The sequence below is a fragment of the Panthera onca genome, chromosome D4, assembly GCF_046562875.1.
Source record: "Panthera onca isolate mPanOnc1 chromosome D4, mPanOnc1 haplotype 2, whole genome shotgun sequence".
NCBI classification, from domain to species: Eukaryota; Metazoa; Chordata; class Mammalia; order Carnivora; family Felidae; genus Panthera; species Panthera onca.
In genome coordinates, this window is record NC_138351.1 from 87,922,679 (window position 1) to 87,938,569 (window position 15,891).

The 15,891-nt window shown below is 52.5% G+C and overlaps 2 protein-coding genes across 7 annotated transcripts in view; one reads left to right on the forward strand and one right to left on the reverse strand.

Moving 5' to 3' along the window:
* The window catches only part of KYAT1 (kynurenine aminotransferase 1), a 33,955-nt gene extending 32,887 nt beyond the window's left edge, over window positions 1-1,068 (reverse strand). Inside the window, exon 1 of one of the 3 annotated variants that reach the window (XM_078436398.2) lies at window positions 972-1,068. The gene's annotated coding sequence lies outside the window, so the exon portion shown is untranslated. The remainder of the gene's footprint in view (window positions 1-971) is intronic. The other 2 variants (XM_078436401.2, XM_078436400.2) reach the window with 2 other exon arrangements.
* A 126-nt stretch (window positions 1,069-1,194) lies between these two features.
* LRRC8A (leucine rich repeat containing 8 VRAC subunit A) overlaps window positions 1,195-15,891 on the forward strand; it is a 31,204-nt gene continuing 16,507 nt past the window's right edge. The window contains exons 1-3 of one of the 4 annotated variants that reach the window (XR_009602745.3): window positions 1,195-1,323; window positions 4,501-4,607; window positions 4,879-10,640. The gene's annotated coding sequence lies outside the window, so the exon portion shown is untranslated. Of the gene's footprint in view, window positions 1,324-4,500; window positions 4,608-4,878; window positions 10,641-15,891 lie in introns of those variants that run through there. The other 3 variants (XR_013551650.2, XM_060608410.3, XM_060608411.3) reach the window with 3 other exon arrangements.

Here is a 15,891-nt window from a genome sequence, read left to right on the forward strand (position 1 = left end):
GGCTGTTGTGTGGTTAATAACAAAAAAGCTTCCCGCTAAGAAGTGGGGCCTGGAGACCATGGGCATTAAGGGTAAAACCCTCCAGGGCTCAAATTCCAGCTTCTCCTCTTGCTGGCCGTGAGATATTACTAAAGTCCCTAATCTCTGAGCCTATTTCCTCCTCTCACGACAAGGGAAAAATCGGACCTTCCAGCAGGAGGGCTGAAACCAGGCACTGGCTCCACACTTGACGGATGCCAGCAGTTATTATCTTACACATCACCTTACTCAAAAAATAACTAACCTGTGCACATGCTGGTAAATTCTCCCCCCTTGCCCAGGACTCCAGCTCTGTCCGAGTCCACCACAGTTAAAACTTCTTGTGCATCTTACCAGACGCCTGCTGCACACACCCGCAGACACGCACACTCCTTACACACGTTCTTTTACACAAACTGTAGCGCCGATCTACGCTGTTCTTTTGCCCTTTCCTGTTTTTTAAAAATCTAAGGTATCTTGGAACTCGTTCGATGTTAGTGCATATTGAACATTTTTCGTTTTAGTGGCTGCACAGCATTCCACTGTATGGATTATTTCTTAATGTGGTTGCTGTTACTATCATCAGTGTGGGAACCCATCAGTGGGCTCCATAGAGCTGTGTCCCGGCTCTGCCTATAAATGACCGAGTTACCTGGGGCTCCATGCTCCCCACAGGTACTATCGCGGGGGATGGGGGGTGAAGGATATGGGTGCAGAGGACCCGCCTGGCGGGTTCCCAGCGTCCAAGTGCGGGTCAGCGTCTAGCGCGTGCAATTTATCCCCCTGGGCAGCTCCAGGTTGGGTTAAGATCTCGGCGCAGCCACTCCGCCGTACCAGCAGCACCAAACGCAGCGAGTTTTCTGGCACAAACGATCTCGGAACCGGTTAACAGGTCGTCCGGCCTCGGCACCCGGCATCGGAGCAGCAGCAACGCGCAGGCACCGGATACTCACCCCGGCCTCGGCGGCTTCACCGCTCGTCCCCCGGCGAGCCCCGAAGGTTACAGCAGTCCCTGTCCCTTTAAGGGGGCCGAGCCCGGGTTCCGCTACTTCCGCCCCAAATCAACATGGCGCCAGTAGGGAGCCTAGGGTGTGAAGGCACGGAGAGAACTCCCGTCAAAAAAATGGCGACGCCCTAGCTGCCGCGCTCGAGCCGGCGGTGACGTCACTTCCGGGGCGGAGGAGGTTGAGTGGTGCAGTGAGGGACAAACAAAAGGAGGCGCCGGAGGGGCGCAGCGGCTGGCGGCGGGACGGAGCGGCCGGGGCGCGGGGCTGCCTGCTGGGCAGCCGGACCCGACGGGACAAGGTGAGTAGGTGGGGCGGGGAAAGGGGCGCGAACTGTCACCTTTAGAAACCCACTCCTACCCGCCCCCAACCAGCTGCCCGGCCCCGGCGCCCCGGGCAGCTTGGGCTCTGCCCGCCCGGGCTGGCTCCCTGGGGGCCCCCGCCGCGGCTCAATTTGGCCCACCTCCAGGCTCCTGGGTATTCCAGGTCTCCGGGACCCCACCCTCTCCCCGGTGCCGGGGCGCGCGAGCCCCCTCCCAGGCACCCCAGTGCCTCCCTGTGCTCTACAGACCGGGAGTTTCCGCCTGGGCTCCCCCAGGTCCCCTTGTCATCCCCTGGGTTTCCCTCAGATCCTAACCCCTACACGCACACACTCCCCCCTTGCTAGAGGTTCCACCTCTGAGCTTTCTCCTTGGAAGCTTTCATTTCGTTTTCAGAGGTTTCCCCTGTTCTCTTCTCCTGGGCTCCTGGCCCCGGGACCCCTCCCTCCTTTGGATCAGGCGGGAATAGTGCCCCGACTTGGGGGGCAGGATCCCTGGCCAAGATCTTGGGCCCCCCGTGTGAACAGGGGTTCCTAGGAAGAATGGTTCAGGGTCCGAGACCCCAGGCCCTGCCCACGTCCTGTGCATCCATATGGGCCTGAGAACCAGATCTGATGCGGTCCAGGCTGGAGATCCAGCAAAGTTGGTTACCAGGCTGAAGGAGCATGGCCGAGGTGGTTGGGGTTCATGATGATTCTGCTTCTTTTATTGACTGCTTCTTCTCCTTGGTCTGGACTGTAGTGAACCAAGATTCGGCCGGTTCTCAGCTGATGCAACTACTGCCTTTTTTGGGAAGGAGGAGAGATGGTTGGGGAGGGGGGGGGTGGTGTCCAACAGCCTTCTGATCAGGACTTGGCTGGAAGGGTGGGGCTGATCACACTCCTCTGATGCTTCTTCTCCAGTTCTACTCCAGGAAGACTTTTGAGAATGAGGTGTGAGGATGAGGAGGGAGAGAGCTTGGGGAGGGAAAGGGAATTTGGGCCTAGATTGTGGAGGAGGGATTCGGTGCAGCCGAAAGGCTTCCATGGGTCTCTCCCACCTTTTCCATTAGGAGTTTCTTTAACCCCTCTGAACAGAGAGACCAGCAGTCAGACCGACTGGAGGCAGGAGGAGGAGGAGGTCTGCTATTGGCGATACTTCCTGGGGTGGGGGGGGGGGGGGAGTTTGTTCAGAGGGACTGGGCAGTGCCCATAGCTCAGTCACACTGAGCATTGCCTTCGTGAAGGTCAAGTCTTTCTCTGGCTCTCGAGGGAAGGCAATGACTTGTTCTGGAGGACTGGAGAGATGCTGGGGCATGAATTAAGGGCCTCTGCCTCCCTGTCTTCCCGGTCTTAGTGGTGCTTTGGGGTAGAGTCTAATATCTCTCTGCCGTCCAGGGCACAGAGCAGGGGCCCAAGAAATGTTTGTGACTCTTGCCCCCAATCTCCCTCCTCCCCCAAACTCAACCATATGCTTTTGTGCTCCATCCCTTGGGCCTACCCACTAGGAAGCAGTTTCCTCTGCAAATTTTGAGTGGCCTTTCTGGACAGGAGAGGGTCCTGAGGACTGCCCCAGTAGGTCAGAACATGGGGAAGTGGCTGGGCCTTGGGTTGCTATCTGGCTTGGCCTGGACCTCACCTGTAGGAGCTGGAGGGAAGGGATTGGCCTGGTTCCTGACTGCCTCTCCTGAGAGTGGTGGTGATTCCACATTTTCACACGGGGACACTGAAGCACAGGTTAATGGTCTAAGACCTCATGAGAAGTCGGGTGGCCCTAGAGCCCAGTACACCATCTCTCTATCCCTTGATTCATCCAGCCAGCCAGCCAGCCAGCCAGCCAGCTATTCCTTAGTAAGTGCCTGGCCTGGACCAGAAATGATGCGAGAGAACATGGTCCCTGGCCTCCTCTGAGCTGCAGTCTGGGAGGAGAGGCAGGCAGGAAAACGTTGATACAATGGCCAGCGTAATAATAGAAATATTACAGAGGAAGGAGGCATTAGCTCAGGGTGAACATGTTGGGAGTGTGCAGTGTGTGTTTCCTGGAAGAGGTAAGACTAGAAGAATCAGTGACAGGGAGTCCTGAGGCCTGACTTCTGGTCCAGGCTGTGCCCTGGGCAAGTGACTGGGCTGCCCAGCCTCAGTGGGTATCCTGTCCTTGAGAAGGGTGGGGGGGATTAGAGTCTGGCTTAGTGGCCTCCGTGCCATTACAGCTCTAGGTGCTTTACTGCTAGTGGCCATCTCCCTTGTGTGGATTTGCTGGGTTATTGACTTCTGTACCTCTCCTCTGGGTTGGAGACTGTCTTCTGCTTCTTTCCTCCCAGCATGGTGCCTAGCCCTGAGTAGGTGTCTTTAAATGCTTACTGGCATAAGTGGTTAAAAGGCTCCACAGTCCCTCTTAGAGCCATTTGAGTCCCTTTGTCTGCCCGTGCACTCCCCACCTGCACTCCCTCCTTCCTGCTAACTCCTGCATATCCTTTGGCCTTTCCCGATGGCTGGGGGGCCACAGTCTCAACTCCTAGTGGTCTGGATACTCCCCCTTACCCCTACTGTAGTCTGGTCACACTTCTGTTCCCACCCTGCTAACTTGTCTTTTCCAGTCTTGTGAATGGTTTTGAGCGGAGTGCCTCGCGTGTTTAGATACTCACTAAATGCTTCCTAACAGGTGCTGGCTGGGTTTTGTGTATGCGTCGAACTCGTGTGTCTGGGCTGAAGCTGTGCCTTTGCCTGGACTCAGCTCGCCCCACGGGAACTCACGTCCCGTCACTTCCCACCTCCGGTCCTAGATCTGGCCAGGCTGAACCACTCAGCGTTGTCTAGATGTCGCGTTCTCTCCCTTCCAGGCAAACTTGTACTCTTTCTCCAACCTCTGCTCTTCCTTAGAAGTCAACTCAGGCGACACCTTTCCCAGGGAGCCTTCTCTGACCCCACCGCTCTGGGTCTCATGCTTCCTCTGTGTCCCCGTAGCTTCCGGGTACCCCCAGCAGAGCCCTGGGCTCCCAAGAGCTGACTGTAATCGTTGCCTTGGCGTCTCCCAGTAGGCTGTCTGGTTCTCTCTTGTCACCCCAGAGCCCAGTCCGGGGCCTGGCACTGAGCAAGCACTCAGAAAATGTTGGCAGCACAGCAGGTAACTCTTGATAGCCACACACATCCCTGCTGACAGTAGCTCTTGCTTCCTCGTAGGGAGGCAGCTTCCATGGAGCGAGAGGAATGCCAGGACCCTGCCCAGACAGACGTGGGCCAGCCTCAGCACCGACAGCCAGCACGCAGATAGCAGAACCGTCCAAGGGGTAAGGACTGGGCCCCCCCCCGCCCACCTCCGCCGCCAGGCCAGCCTCCAGTCAGGTGTCTGTCCCAGCCGAGGGGGCAAAGGGCAGTATCTCCATCTCTGCGGTCCTTTGCTATTCTTACTACGGGTCCAGGGCATCTAGGGCAAAGGTGGCAGGAGAGAATTCTTCTTCCTCCTCCCGACTCCGTGGCCAGCTGAGGAGTATGTGCTAGCTGTACTTCAAACGCCAACATTAGGTTTCCTTGCGAACCTCTGTTTTTTGTCTCCCCCAGCCCAGATCTGGTCGGTCTGACTTGTTAACCGGACCGTCCTGTGACCACATTTCCCAAGGTGTTGTTCCGTGGAACGCCTGTACCTGTGGTCGCAGTGGTTGGACGACTCTGGGAAACAACTCGACCTTGCTGTGGGACTTCTTAGCCTTGACTGCATCGAAGGGAGCACGATGAGTCTCTGAGAGGCGGCCAGCAAGTTGCGCGTCGCCACAGTTAATTGAGCGCGTGGACGTCTTTGGGGACTGGGGTTCCTTGGCCCACGCTTTGGAAAACAGTTCCCAAAGGTGGGAAAGTGCGCTGGTTGGGACCCAGACTTCATAGTCTGGGATGTGAGTTTGGTGAGTGACTGTGGGCCAGCCGCTGTACCTCTCTGAGCCTCTGTTCCCTTAGCCATAAAGAGGTGATGATTTTAGTACCTCATCTTGCTTTAAATATGTTGATATAGGGAAGGCACTTAGCAGCGTGTGTCCCAGGACGTGTCTCATAACCTTAGCGGGTACGTGGCTAGATGGCTGTATCATTTGTAAAACCCACCCTTGTCAATGATTTCCTCTGATCATTTGGGGAAACTCAGGCAGTGGCCTTCATCCCTCGTTTATAAATGTGGGAACTAAAGCTCAAAGTGGGGAAAGTTGCCCAAGAGTTCAGGAAGGCAGGCGGGGATGTGGGGCTGGAACCAGATCCTGGAATCCTGAGCCAGGGTCCTTTGTTCTGTGCCCCAGTCCTCGCTGCATCCACCTGGCACCTCAGCTTTTTGTTAAGGAGGGCCTGGCCCTCCCCAGCCTGGATTTTAAAAGAAACAGTAATTTTTTTTTCTTTTTTTAACTGTCAGCAGAGTTGCATGTTCATTATATGTTTTCATAACATTTTGATTTTGGTGTCACGGAAAGCGAAAGTCTCCCGCGATCCCATCTCCGGAGAGGTGAATGGGGAGGGCATCATTCCACATGTGGTGTTACTGTTTGCTTATTTTCCCCATGTCAAGTCTCGCTAGGGCGGCTGGTTCACAGCTTGCTCTTGCTTCATTTCCTGGTTCCCGCAGGCCCTCTTTCCCAGGCACGGGGTGGATCCGTGTGTGAGTCCCCGTCAGCACACCCCCACTGCCCCCATCCTCACCTTTCTGGGGTTTTGAGCTGTTAGCGCATTGACAACAGCACCGAGGAGGGTAGGAAATACCTGGTGTGTGATTTTGTGGACTCTCCTGTTTACTGAGAGGAGGTCAGCAAACCCCAGCCCTGCCCTGTAGGAGTTTCCTGTTGGTTTTGAGGAACTCTACCTCCTGGAGAGGAAGGGGAAGCCTGAGCCGAAGTTCTTCTGGCCAGGGATGAGTGGGAAGCAGCAGGTCCTACTTATCTGAGATCAGAAATCCTCCTCCGTGCCAGGGACAGCTTGGAGGGAACGGCCTGGGCTGGCCTGAGAGGTTTCGGCCTCCTCTGTCTACCTAGGGCAGGGGCCAGTTTGGGGGGGTTGGAAAGGACATGTACGAATTGCTGTGTTGCCTGAGTCTGGCCCTGACTCACTGACCCTGGCAATTCCTGGGGAAAGTCTTGGTCCCTTTGGAATGCTCCTATTGGGTTTTGTTTTGTTTTGTTTTGTCTTATTTTTAAGATTTTATTTTGGGGGCATCTGGGTGGCTCAGTCGGTTAAGCATCCAACTTTCGGCTCAGGTCATGATCTCGCAGTCTGTGAGTTCAAGCACCGTGTGGGGCTCTGTGCTGACAGGTCAGAGCCTGGAGCCTGCTTCAGATTCTGTGTCTCCCCCTCTCTGTGCCCCTGCCCCGCTTATACCCTGCCCCTCCCTCCCTGCCTCCCTCCCTCTCTCTCTCTCTCTCAAAAATAAATAAACATTAAAAAATTTTTTTAAAGATTTTGTTTTTAAGTGAACTCTACACCCAACACGGGGCTTGAACTCACAACCCCCAAAATCAAGAGTCACATGCTCCACCGACTGAGCCAGCCAGATGCCCCTCTCCTTTCAGGTTTTAACCTTGAGGGTGGGCAGGGGAGGAGAAGGCAGAGGGCCTGCCCTGGGACCCGGGTCTGAAGATGCTCTGTTGGGGCAGGAGGGATTTCAGGCCTGGCAGCCTGGTTTTGTGGTCTGGCAGGGTCGAGCTGGGAACGAGGTGTCCCTGACCTGGTGGCCTTCTCAGGCTCCCTGACCTGACCCTCTTCCTCACCGGGTTTCCTCCTCCTGTTCTTTCCCTGCAGTCTCTTTTCCTTCTCTCTGGAGACACTTTGGCTCCAGGAATTGGGCTGTCCGCCTTCTCCCTCGTTCTAACGGCAGGGCCTTCCTGTCCCCCAGTTGTCCCCAGTGGCCACAGTCGGAGCACTGGGTGGTATGTCGGGTCACTGCATACATATGGCAGCTCCCCGCCACGGTCTCCTCTGTGAGATGGCTCCACCGTTTTTACAGGGTCAGAGACCACAGCTGGGACTCGAACCCGGAGCTGTTAGCTTTGGCAGCCTGTGCTCTTTCCACCCCACCTTCCGTTTTTCTTTTTCTCCATGTTCTCAGGCTTGGAGGTACGTTAGAGCTTCCCTGGGGTAGGGGTGGGGGGGCTTGTTGACAATGCTGTTTCCCCGGGGACCCATCGCCACACGCCTGGGCAGGGGTGGGCCCAGGAATCTGCATTCTGAGGCCGCTCCCAGGCTGTCGTGAGGCGGCCGGTCTGTGGACCATCCCAGGAGACACTGAGCAGGGCGATGCTTTCAGCCCTGGTCCCCACCTCTGGCAAAGGCGTCCATCTGACACCCTTGGTATAGAAGCAGGGCCGAGCTGTCCTCAGCAGCGGGGATTCCAGTGACTTCCCAGAACGTGTCGGGGGGTTGACCATCCCTTGTCTAGGATGCGTTGGGACTGAGGTTTCTAGAACGGCTTTTACTCCCAGCCGCAAACATCCCCTGCTATCTCTCCCGATGCGTTTCTGCTGCATCTCGTAGTAAGTTCTATGTTTAACTGTCTCTTGAGGGCCTAAAACCTCAAAATTAAATAGGCTGCTGCAACATAGCCTCCTGCCTGGAGCAGCCTTCCACCGGAGTAAAAGTGGCTGTAAAATTCCAGAGCTCTCACATGCCACCTGGACACCCTCAGAGGTGCCAGCACCAAACTCCGGAGTCGGCCGTTGACAAATGTTCCGGTGGGGGGCGGGGGGCGGGGGGCGGCAGGAAGCTGGGTGCACGGGGATCCTGCACTTCACACCTCCCCCCTGGTGCCCTGTGTTGGGATCTCTGGGGGCAGCACCCCCCTCCAGCCCAGAGAGCTGGGCCACAGGCAGCTTACCTTGGTCTCAGTCCCAGTCCCCTGGGATCTCAGCAGAAGATGTGTCTGCAGCCTCCTTTAGGTGCTCCTGCCCCTGTTTTGTAACCTGTCCAGGCAGGCGGTGCTGGTATTCATAGCAGATCGAGGCCCACCTCCAAGGCCCCTTTGCCACCACGGACCCTGATCTGGCATCTGGCTTCTGGGCCCAGACCCGACAGAGCAGGGCTCCTTTCTAGAGTCTCCTTAAAGCTATACCTGAGACATCAGAGGCGTCTGAGTATGCTCTGCTCGGGTTCCCTGCAGAAGCCTTGATTCCATGTACCCCTCGGGAAAAGGAGGTCTTGTCTTAGGAAGCATTTCCAGGGTTCCAGGTGCTCAGGTAGGGTCAGGAGCCCCACTAGCCTTCGACACAGGTTGGCATAATGGAAAGGCAGACTGGTGGTGATCTTTCCCACCATCTTCTAGCTCTGTGGCCTTGGGCAGGTCGCTTAACCACTCTCCCATAAAGGGACTGATGAGGACGCCTCCCATAACAATAACAGCAGCTAACATTACAGAGTCTTAATACGTGGCAGGCACCGGGCCAGAAGCTTTCCATGGACTCCCTCGTTCAGTCCTCACTACAACTCATGAGCCATTTTACAGATGAGGAAACCCAGAGCCCTGGGAGGTAAGAGGACTTTCCCAAGATCACCCACTGGTGAATTGGAAAGCCACCTTCCTGGTTTTCGTGGAGATTGGGAGCCGAGGCACAGGAAGTGCTGGGCTCAGTGCTGGCACGCGGTCCCCGCCGGTAGCCGGGAGCGCTGATGCCAGCCTGGTGAGGTGAGGGGGTGGCTTGAGCCTCCAGCCTGGCCTGTTGCCTCTGTGAGTCCAGGAGCCCCAGATGGGTGTCCCTCACCTGTCACCCTTCACCCTGTAAGGTAGGCCACAGCCTTGCGAGATTGTATGAGGACAGACCTGTTTGGGAGTCCCGGCCCAAACATGAGAGCAGTTGGAAGTGAAACTTGTTCCCTCCCCCTCCCGCCTCGACTGTCTCCCATCTTCCTTTCCCGGGAAGTGAGGGTGTGCCTTGCTCCACAGGCTGAGTGCCAAGCCAGGCAGTGCCCCTGGCCCACTGCTGACTCACCCCAAGTGGGTGTGGGGGCCTGGAGGGCAATGCCCTGCTCTTGAGTGGGTGGGGGCTGTGTGCACCAGATGGCGAGGTGCGACCTTTCCTCCCACTGCCAGCTCTGGGACCAGAGGAGGCCCAGGGGTGCTGACCGAGGAGCAGATTCACAGGCCCAGAGCCCTTCCGGGACAGGGCCATCGACCCACCGTCTTCCTCAGGCCTCTTGGGAAGGGCCCTCCCCCCTTCCCTGGGAGAGTGTTGGAGAGACAGCCTTTCCAAGTGTGGTACAAGGAGGGGCGCCAGCCTCCTGCCTCCCCTCTTGCCTGGGAAGATTGCCCAGCATCTCTGTTTGGGCTTTAACAAAAGGCTCACTGTGCCCTGTTTACCCGCAGCCTGGCCGGCCTGCCACGGCTTGAGTGTGAAAGCCAAGTCTCCATAGGCCGACGCGGGGGCAGGAACACGCTTGGGTGGTCACCCTCCGGGATGGAGAGGGCAGCACATCATTGCTTACTCCCTTCCCCCTCTGTAAGAAGCATCAGGAGGAAATCAACGACATCGGTTTGATACCTAAGGGGTGGTTCTGAGAGTAAATCGCCAGCTCTCTACCTCCGTCCTTTCCTGGGGTCCTGAGCCTGGGTGGGGCTCCAGAAGCTCAAGGCCCTTGAGTGTGGTCTGTGAGACGGGGGCAGGTCCTGGAGGGCTCTGGGGGGTCTGGTTTGTACTTGGAGATGCCATTCCTTGTGGCTCAGCCCTCACCTGGGTGTCTTCCCCCACTGAATTCTGGGAGGGTTTTCTGCAGTGACAGGTGGGTCGTGGTAAGCGTAACACCTTCCTCTGTGCCACACGGTGCATTATGTTGAGTAGTCACAGTAAGCCTCTGAGGCAGGTACGGTAATATTCCCATTTTGCAGTTGAGGAAACTGAGGCTCAGAGGAAAAGTCATTTGTCCCCAGGGTCTGAGCCGACCCAACCTGGGGTGCTGCTTCCCAGCAGTGAGGACAGCACCCCGTGGAGTGTCGGTCACCTAGGTGGGGCAGGCAGAGGTGGACCAACCTTTTCCTAACACAGTACATGGCAGGTACTTCTGGTAAACTTTTACAGTCGTCAGAAACCGCACGGTGAGGACGGCCTTCTGGTTTTCTTCCCAGGTATTTTTCCTGCTCAGAAAAGTACCAAATTTAAATAACAGAAGAGTGAGTGTATGGTATAGACAACCCTCTGCTATCTGATCCGCCCTCAGACTTAACTGCATATAGTTCTATGTATAGCTCTCCAGATTTTTCTATGCATACAGTAATAAGTTAGGGATACAATTTTTTTAAAACAAGAATAGGATCATGCCTCTTTTGCCCTGATTTTTTTTTAAATTGCGGTAAGAGGGGCGCCTGGGTGGCTCAGTTGGTTAAGCGTCCGACTTCAGCTCGGGTCACGATCTCGCGGTCTGTGAATTAGAGCCCTGCGTCGGGCTCTGGGCCGATGGCTCAGAGCCTGGAGCCTGCTTCCGATTCTGTGTCTCCCTCTCTCTCTGACCCTCCCCCGTTCATGCTCTGTCTCTCTCTGTCTCAAAAATAAATAAATGTTAAAAAAAAATTTTTTTTTTTTAAATTGCGGTAAGATACACAAGTAAAATTATCATCTTAACCATTTTTATTTAAAAAAAAATTTTTTTTTTAACGTTTATTTATTTTTGAGACAGAGAGAGACAGAGCATGAACGGGGGAGGGTCAGAGAGAGAGGGAGACACAGAATCTGAAACAGACTCCAGGCTCTGAGCCGTCAGCACAGAGCCCGATGCGGGGCTCGAACTCACGGACCGTGAGGTCATGACCTGAGCTGAAGTTGGACACCCAACCGACCGAGCCACCCAGGCGCCCCTCATCTTAACCATTTTTAAACGCACAGTTCAGTGGCATTAATGCGTTCACACCATTCTGCGGCCCTCACCCCCCTTGAGCTCCAGAACTTTTTTTCATCTTGCAAACCTGAGACTCTGTGCTTGTTTTTTTGTTTGTTTGTTTTTAATATTTTTAACTTTATTTTTGAGAGAGAGAGACAGAGCACGAGCAGGGGAGGGGCAGAGAGAGGGAGACACAGAATCTGAAGCAGGCTCCAGGCTCTAAGCCATCAGCCCAGAGCCCGACGCGGGGCTCAAACCCACAAACGGTGAGATCATGACCTGAGGTGAAGTCAGATGCTTAACCGACTGAGCCACCCAGGCGCCCCGATTTTCTTTTTTAATACCTCTTGGACATCTTTTGGGTCACTGTATACAGATGTATGAGGTAGGTAGCATTATTCTCAGTTTAAAAGTTTATTAATTATTTATTTATTAAAAAAAATTTTTTTTTTACATTTATTTATTTTTGAGAAAGAGACAGAGAGAGACCGAGTATGAGCAGGGGAGGGGCAGAGAGAGAGGGAAACACAGAATCCAAAGCAGGCTCCAGGCTCCGAGCTGTGAGCACGGAGCCCGACGCGGGGCTCGAACCCATGAACCGTGAGATCATGACCTGAGCCAAAGTTGGACACTTAACCGACTGAGCCACCCAGGCACCCCTATTCTTATTTTAAAATTGTAAAAACAGAGGCTTGAGCTAATAATTTTCCCAGGGTGTTGGAATGATTTCAGAGGAGAGCTGCTTTTGAACCTGTGTCTTCCCAGATCCAAAGCTGTTGCTCTCTGTGCCCTCCGCGATCTGCCTGCCACCAAGGGGGAAGATAGGGACTCTCCAGGGGCAGGGATATTCCGGCCTTGCCACAGGAACCTTCCTACTTCTCCCCGCCTGCATCTGCTGTGATGTGGAAAGGGTCTGACTGCATCCTACCCGCTTCGGCAGCTCGCTGGGCACAGGGCAGGACCAGGCAGGGGTGGTAACGTGTTCTCTAGGATCCTGAGAGACCACAGGTGAGGAGCAGGCCAGTTGGAAGGAGGATTTGAATTTGCTGCCCCAGCAGTAGGTCCAGAGCGGCCGCCTCCAGCTGAGCCTGGCAGGTGTGAGGACCAGAGAGAGGACCCGCCAGAGGGGGTAGAAACAGAGGATGATTTTGGAAAATTTTGTATGAAATAATTTAAGCACACGGAAAAGTATAAAACCAGAACAAATATCTTTGTATCCACGACTCAGCTTTGTCGGTCCTTAATTTGTACAGTAATTGCGTTAGCTAGATTGTCTCTGTCTCAAATTATTTCAGACATAAGCAAAGCCTCTTCCCCAAGCCCTTTTGCTTCACCTCTCTGGATGAAATTATCTTGATTTGGGGGCTCTCCATGCATGTCTTTATAGCTTTACTACACGTGGATATGTTACATTATAGAAAACCTTGCATAACACATAACATTATTCTGTAGCTTGTTTTTTGGCTCAGCATTGTTTCTGAGGTCCGTTCTTGTTAGTACATGTAGGTATAGATCATTAACTCATTGCTTTAGCATTCCGTTGTACGACGGTAATGATTTATCCTTTCTCCCGTTGATGGATGGGTTGCTGCTGATTTGGGGCTGTTAGGAGCAACTCTTTAGAGAGCATTCTTGTCCGTGACTTCTCATGTGTGTAAAACAACTCCCTGAGATCTATAACTAGGAGAGAAGTCGCTGGATTGTAGGATATGTGCATCCTAACTCCTCGTCTAGGAATTCAGCATTTTTGCCAGTTGCAGGGGAATGAAGTGGCATCTGATTTGCATTCCGATTGGTAACGAGATTAGGAATTAATTTCATGCGTTAAATTCCATTTGCATTTTGTTCTTGTAAATTGTTCGTGTATTTTGCCAGTTTTTTTTTCCTTTTGGATTGTCTCTTTCTTGTGTTTGTAAGAGTTCTGCAGGGGCGCCTGGGTGGCTTGGTCGGTTAAGCGTCCGACTTCGGCTCAGGTCATGATCTCACGGTCCGTGAGTTCAAGCCCCGCGTCAGGCTCTGTGCTGACAGCTCAGAGCCTGAAGCCTGTTTCAGATTCTGTGTCTCCCTCTCTCTCTGCCCCTCCCCTGTTCATGCTCTGTCTCTCTCTGTCTCAAAAATAAATAAACATTAAAAAAAAAAGAAAAGAAAAAAAAAGAAGAGTTCTGTATTTGCCCTGGATAGTAATCCTTTGGTAGTTACACGCATTGTAAATATCTCTTCCAAATCTGTGCGTTCTTTTTACTTGTTTTTTATTATGTTCTTTGATATGCATGTATTTTATTTTATTTAATCTTTATTTATTTTTGAGAGAGAGAGAGAGAGAGAGAGACAGAGTGCGAGCGGGGTAGGAAAAGAGAGAGAGGGAGACACAGAATCCGAAGCAGGCTCCAGGCTCTGAGCTATCAGCACAGAGCCCAATGCGGAGCTCGAACTCACGAACCGTGAGGTCGTGACCTGAACCAATGTCGGACGTTTAACCGACTGAGCCACCCAGGCGCCCCTATTTTTTTTTTTTTAATTTTTTTTTAATGTTTATTTACTTTTGACAGAGAGAGACAACATGAGTGGGGGAGGGGCAGAGAGAGGGAGACAGAGAATCCGAAGCAGGCTCCAGGCTCCCAGCTGTCAGCACAGAGCCCGATGCGGGGCTCGAACCCACAGACTGCAAGACCATGACCTGAGCCGAAGTTGGACACTCAACCGACTGAGCCACCCAGGCGCTCCCAGGCGCCCCTATTTGAACTTAATGTGATCACAATATCAATCTCTTCCTGTAAGGATTTGTACTCTTTGTGGTAGGAAATCCTTTCTCATCCTAAGTTGATCTCTTAGATCTTTCTTCTTTTTTTTAAAGTTTATTTATTTATTTTGGGGTGCCTGGGTGGTCTAGTCGGTTGAGCGTCTGACTTCAGCTCAGGTCACGATCTCACCATTCTGGAGTTCAAGCCCTGCGTCGGGCTCTGTGCTGACAGCTCAGAGCCTGGAGCCTGCTTCGGATTCTGTGTCTCCCCTCCTCTCTGCCCCTCCCATGCTCATGCTCTCTGTTTCTCAATAATAAATAAACGTAAAAAAATTTTAAAGTATATTTATTTTGAGAGAGAGAGAGCACAGGAGGGGCAGAGAGAGAGAGAGAGGGACAGAGAGAGAATCCCAAGCAGGCTTTGTGCTGTCAGTGCAGAGTCTGATGCACAACTCCAACTCGCGAACCACCAGATCATGACCTGAGCTGAAACCAAGAGTTGGAGGCTTAACCAACTGGGCCACCCAGGTGCCCCTTTTTTTAAACACTTTCAACTTTTGGGGCACGTGAGTGGCTCAGTTTGTTGAGGGTCTGATTCTTGATTTCGGCTTGGGTCATTATCCCAGGGTTGTGGGATCGAGCCCTGCCCATGTTGGCCTCCTTGGAGCTTTTGTCTTAGGTCTTTGGTTCATTGGAATTTATTTTCATATTAAGGAAGTAGATGAGGCTATGCTTTTTTTCATGTGAGTACCTGAGAGCCAGCTCCATTCATGGACGCCCATTCTTTCCCTCGACCTGCAAAGCTAACACTCTTCATGTCTGTTTCCAGACATTTCAGGGTCTGTTTCTAGGCTCGCCCTTCTGTTCCTTTGATCCATCCATCTATCCCTACATCACAATACCACATTGGCTGAATTCCTATATCTTTGTGGTCAGTCTCCTCTCACCTTGTTCTTCCAAATTGTCTTAGCTATGCTTGATCCCTTGGAATTGTGATTTTATTTTATTTTATTTTATTTTATTTTATTTTATTTTATTTTATTTTATTTTATTATTTTTTACCCAAATTTTATTTTTATTGCTATTTTTTTTAAATTGAAGTGTTGATCTTTTATTTATTTATTTAAAAAAAATTTTTTTTTAACGTTTATTTATTTTTGAGACAGAGAGAGACAGAGCATGAATGGGGGAGGGTCAGAGAGAGAGGGAGACACAGAATCCGAAACAGGCTCCAGGCTCTGAGCAATCAGCACAGAGCCCGACGCGGGGCTTGAACTCACGGACCGCGAGATCACGACCTGAGCCGAAGTCGGACGCTTAACCGACTGAGCCACCCAGGCGCCCCTATTTTTTTAAGTATGTGAAATTTATTGTCAACTTGGTTTCCATACAACACCCAGTGCTCATCCCAAAAGATGCCCTTGGAATTGTGATTTTATTTTATTATTTTTTTTTTAATTTTTTTTTTTACATTTATTTATTTTTGAGAAACAGAGTGAGACAAAGCATGAGCGGGGGAGGGGCAGAGAGAGAAGGAGACACAGAATCCGAAGCAGGCTCCAGGCTCTGAGCAGGCGGTCAGCACGGAGCCTGACGCGGGGCTCGAACCCACGAATTGTGAGATCATGACCTGAGCCGAAGTCAGACGCTCAACCGACTGGGCCACCCAGGCGCCCCGGAATTGTGATTTTAAAAAAATCCTTTTGGGGCTCCTGGCTGGCTCGGTCAGAAGAGCATGTGACTCTTGATCTCGGGGTCATGAGTTCGAACCCCATGTTGAGTGTAGAGATTACTGAAAAAAATAAACTTAAAAAAAAAAACCACAAAAAAAACCCAAACTTCATTACCTGACTAGCGTAATAGAAAATAGAGGTACGTTTGGAGTGAAAAAAGATTATAAACAGCAGTCTGATGTCACTGCCAATATGGTTCAAATGTATGTGTTAAGTTTTATTTGTATACATAAAACTCGTAACGGAAGAATTACTCCACCACAGTTTGATTAC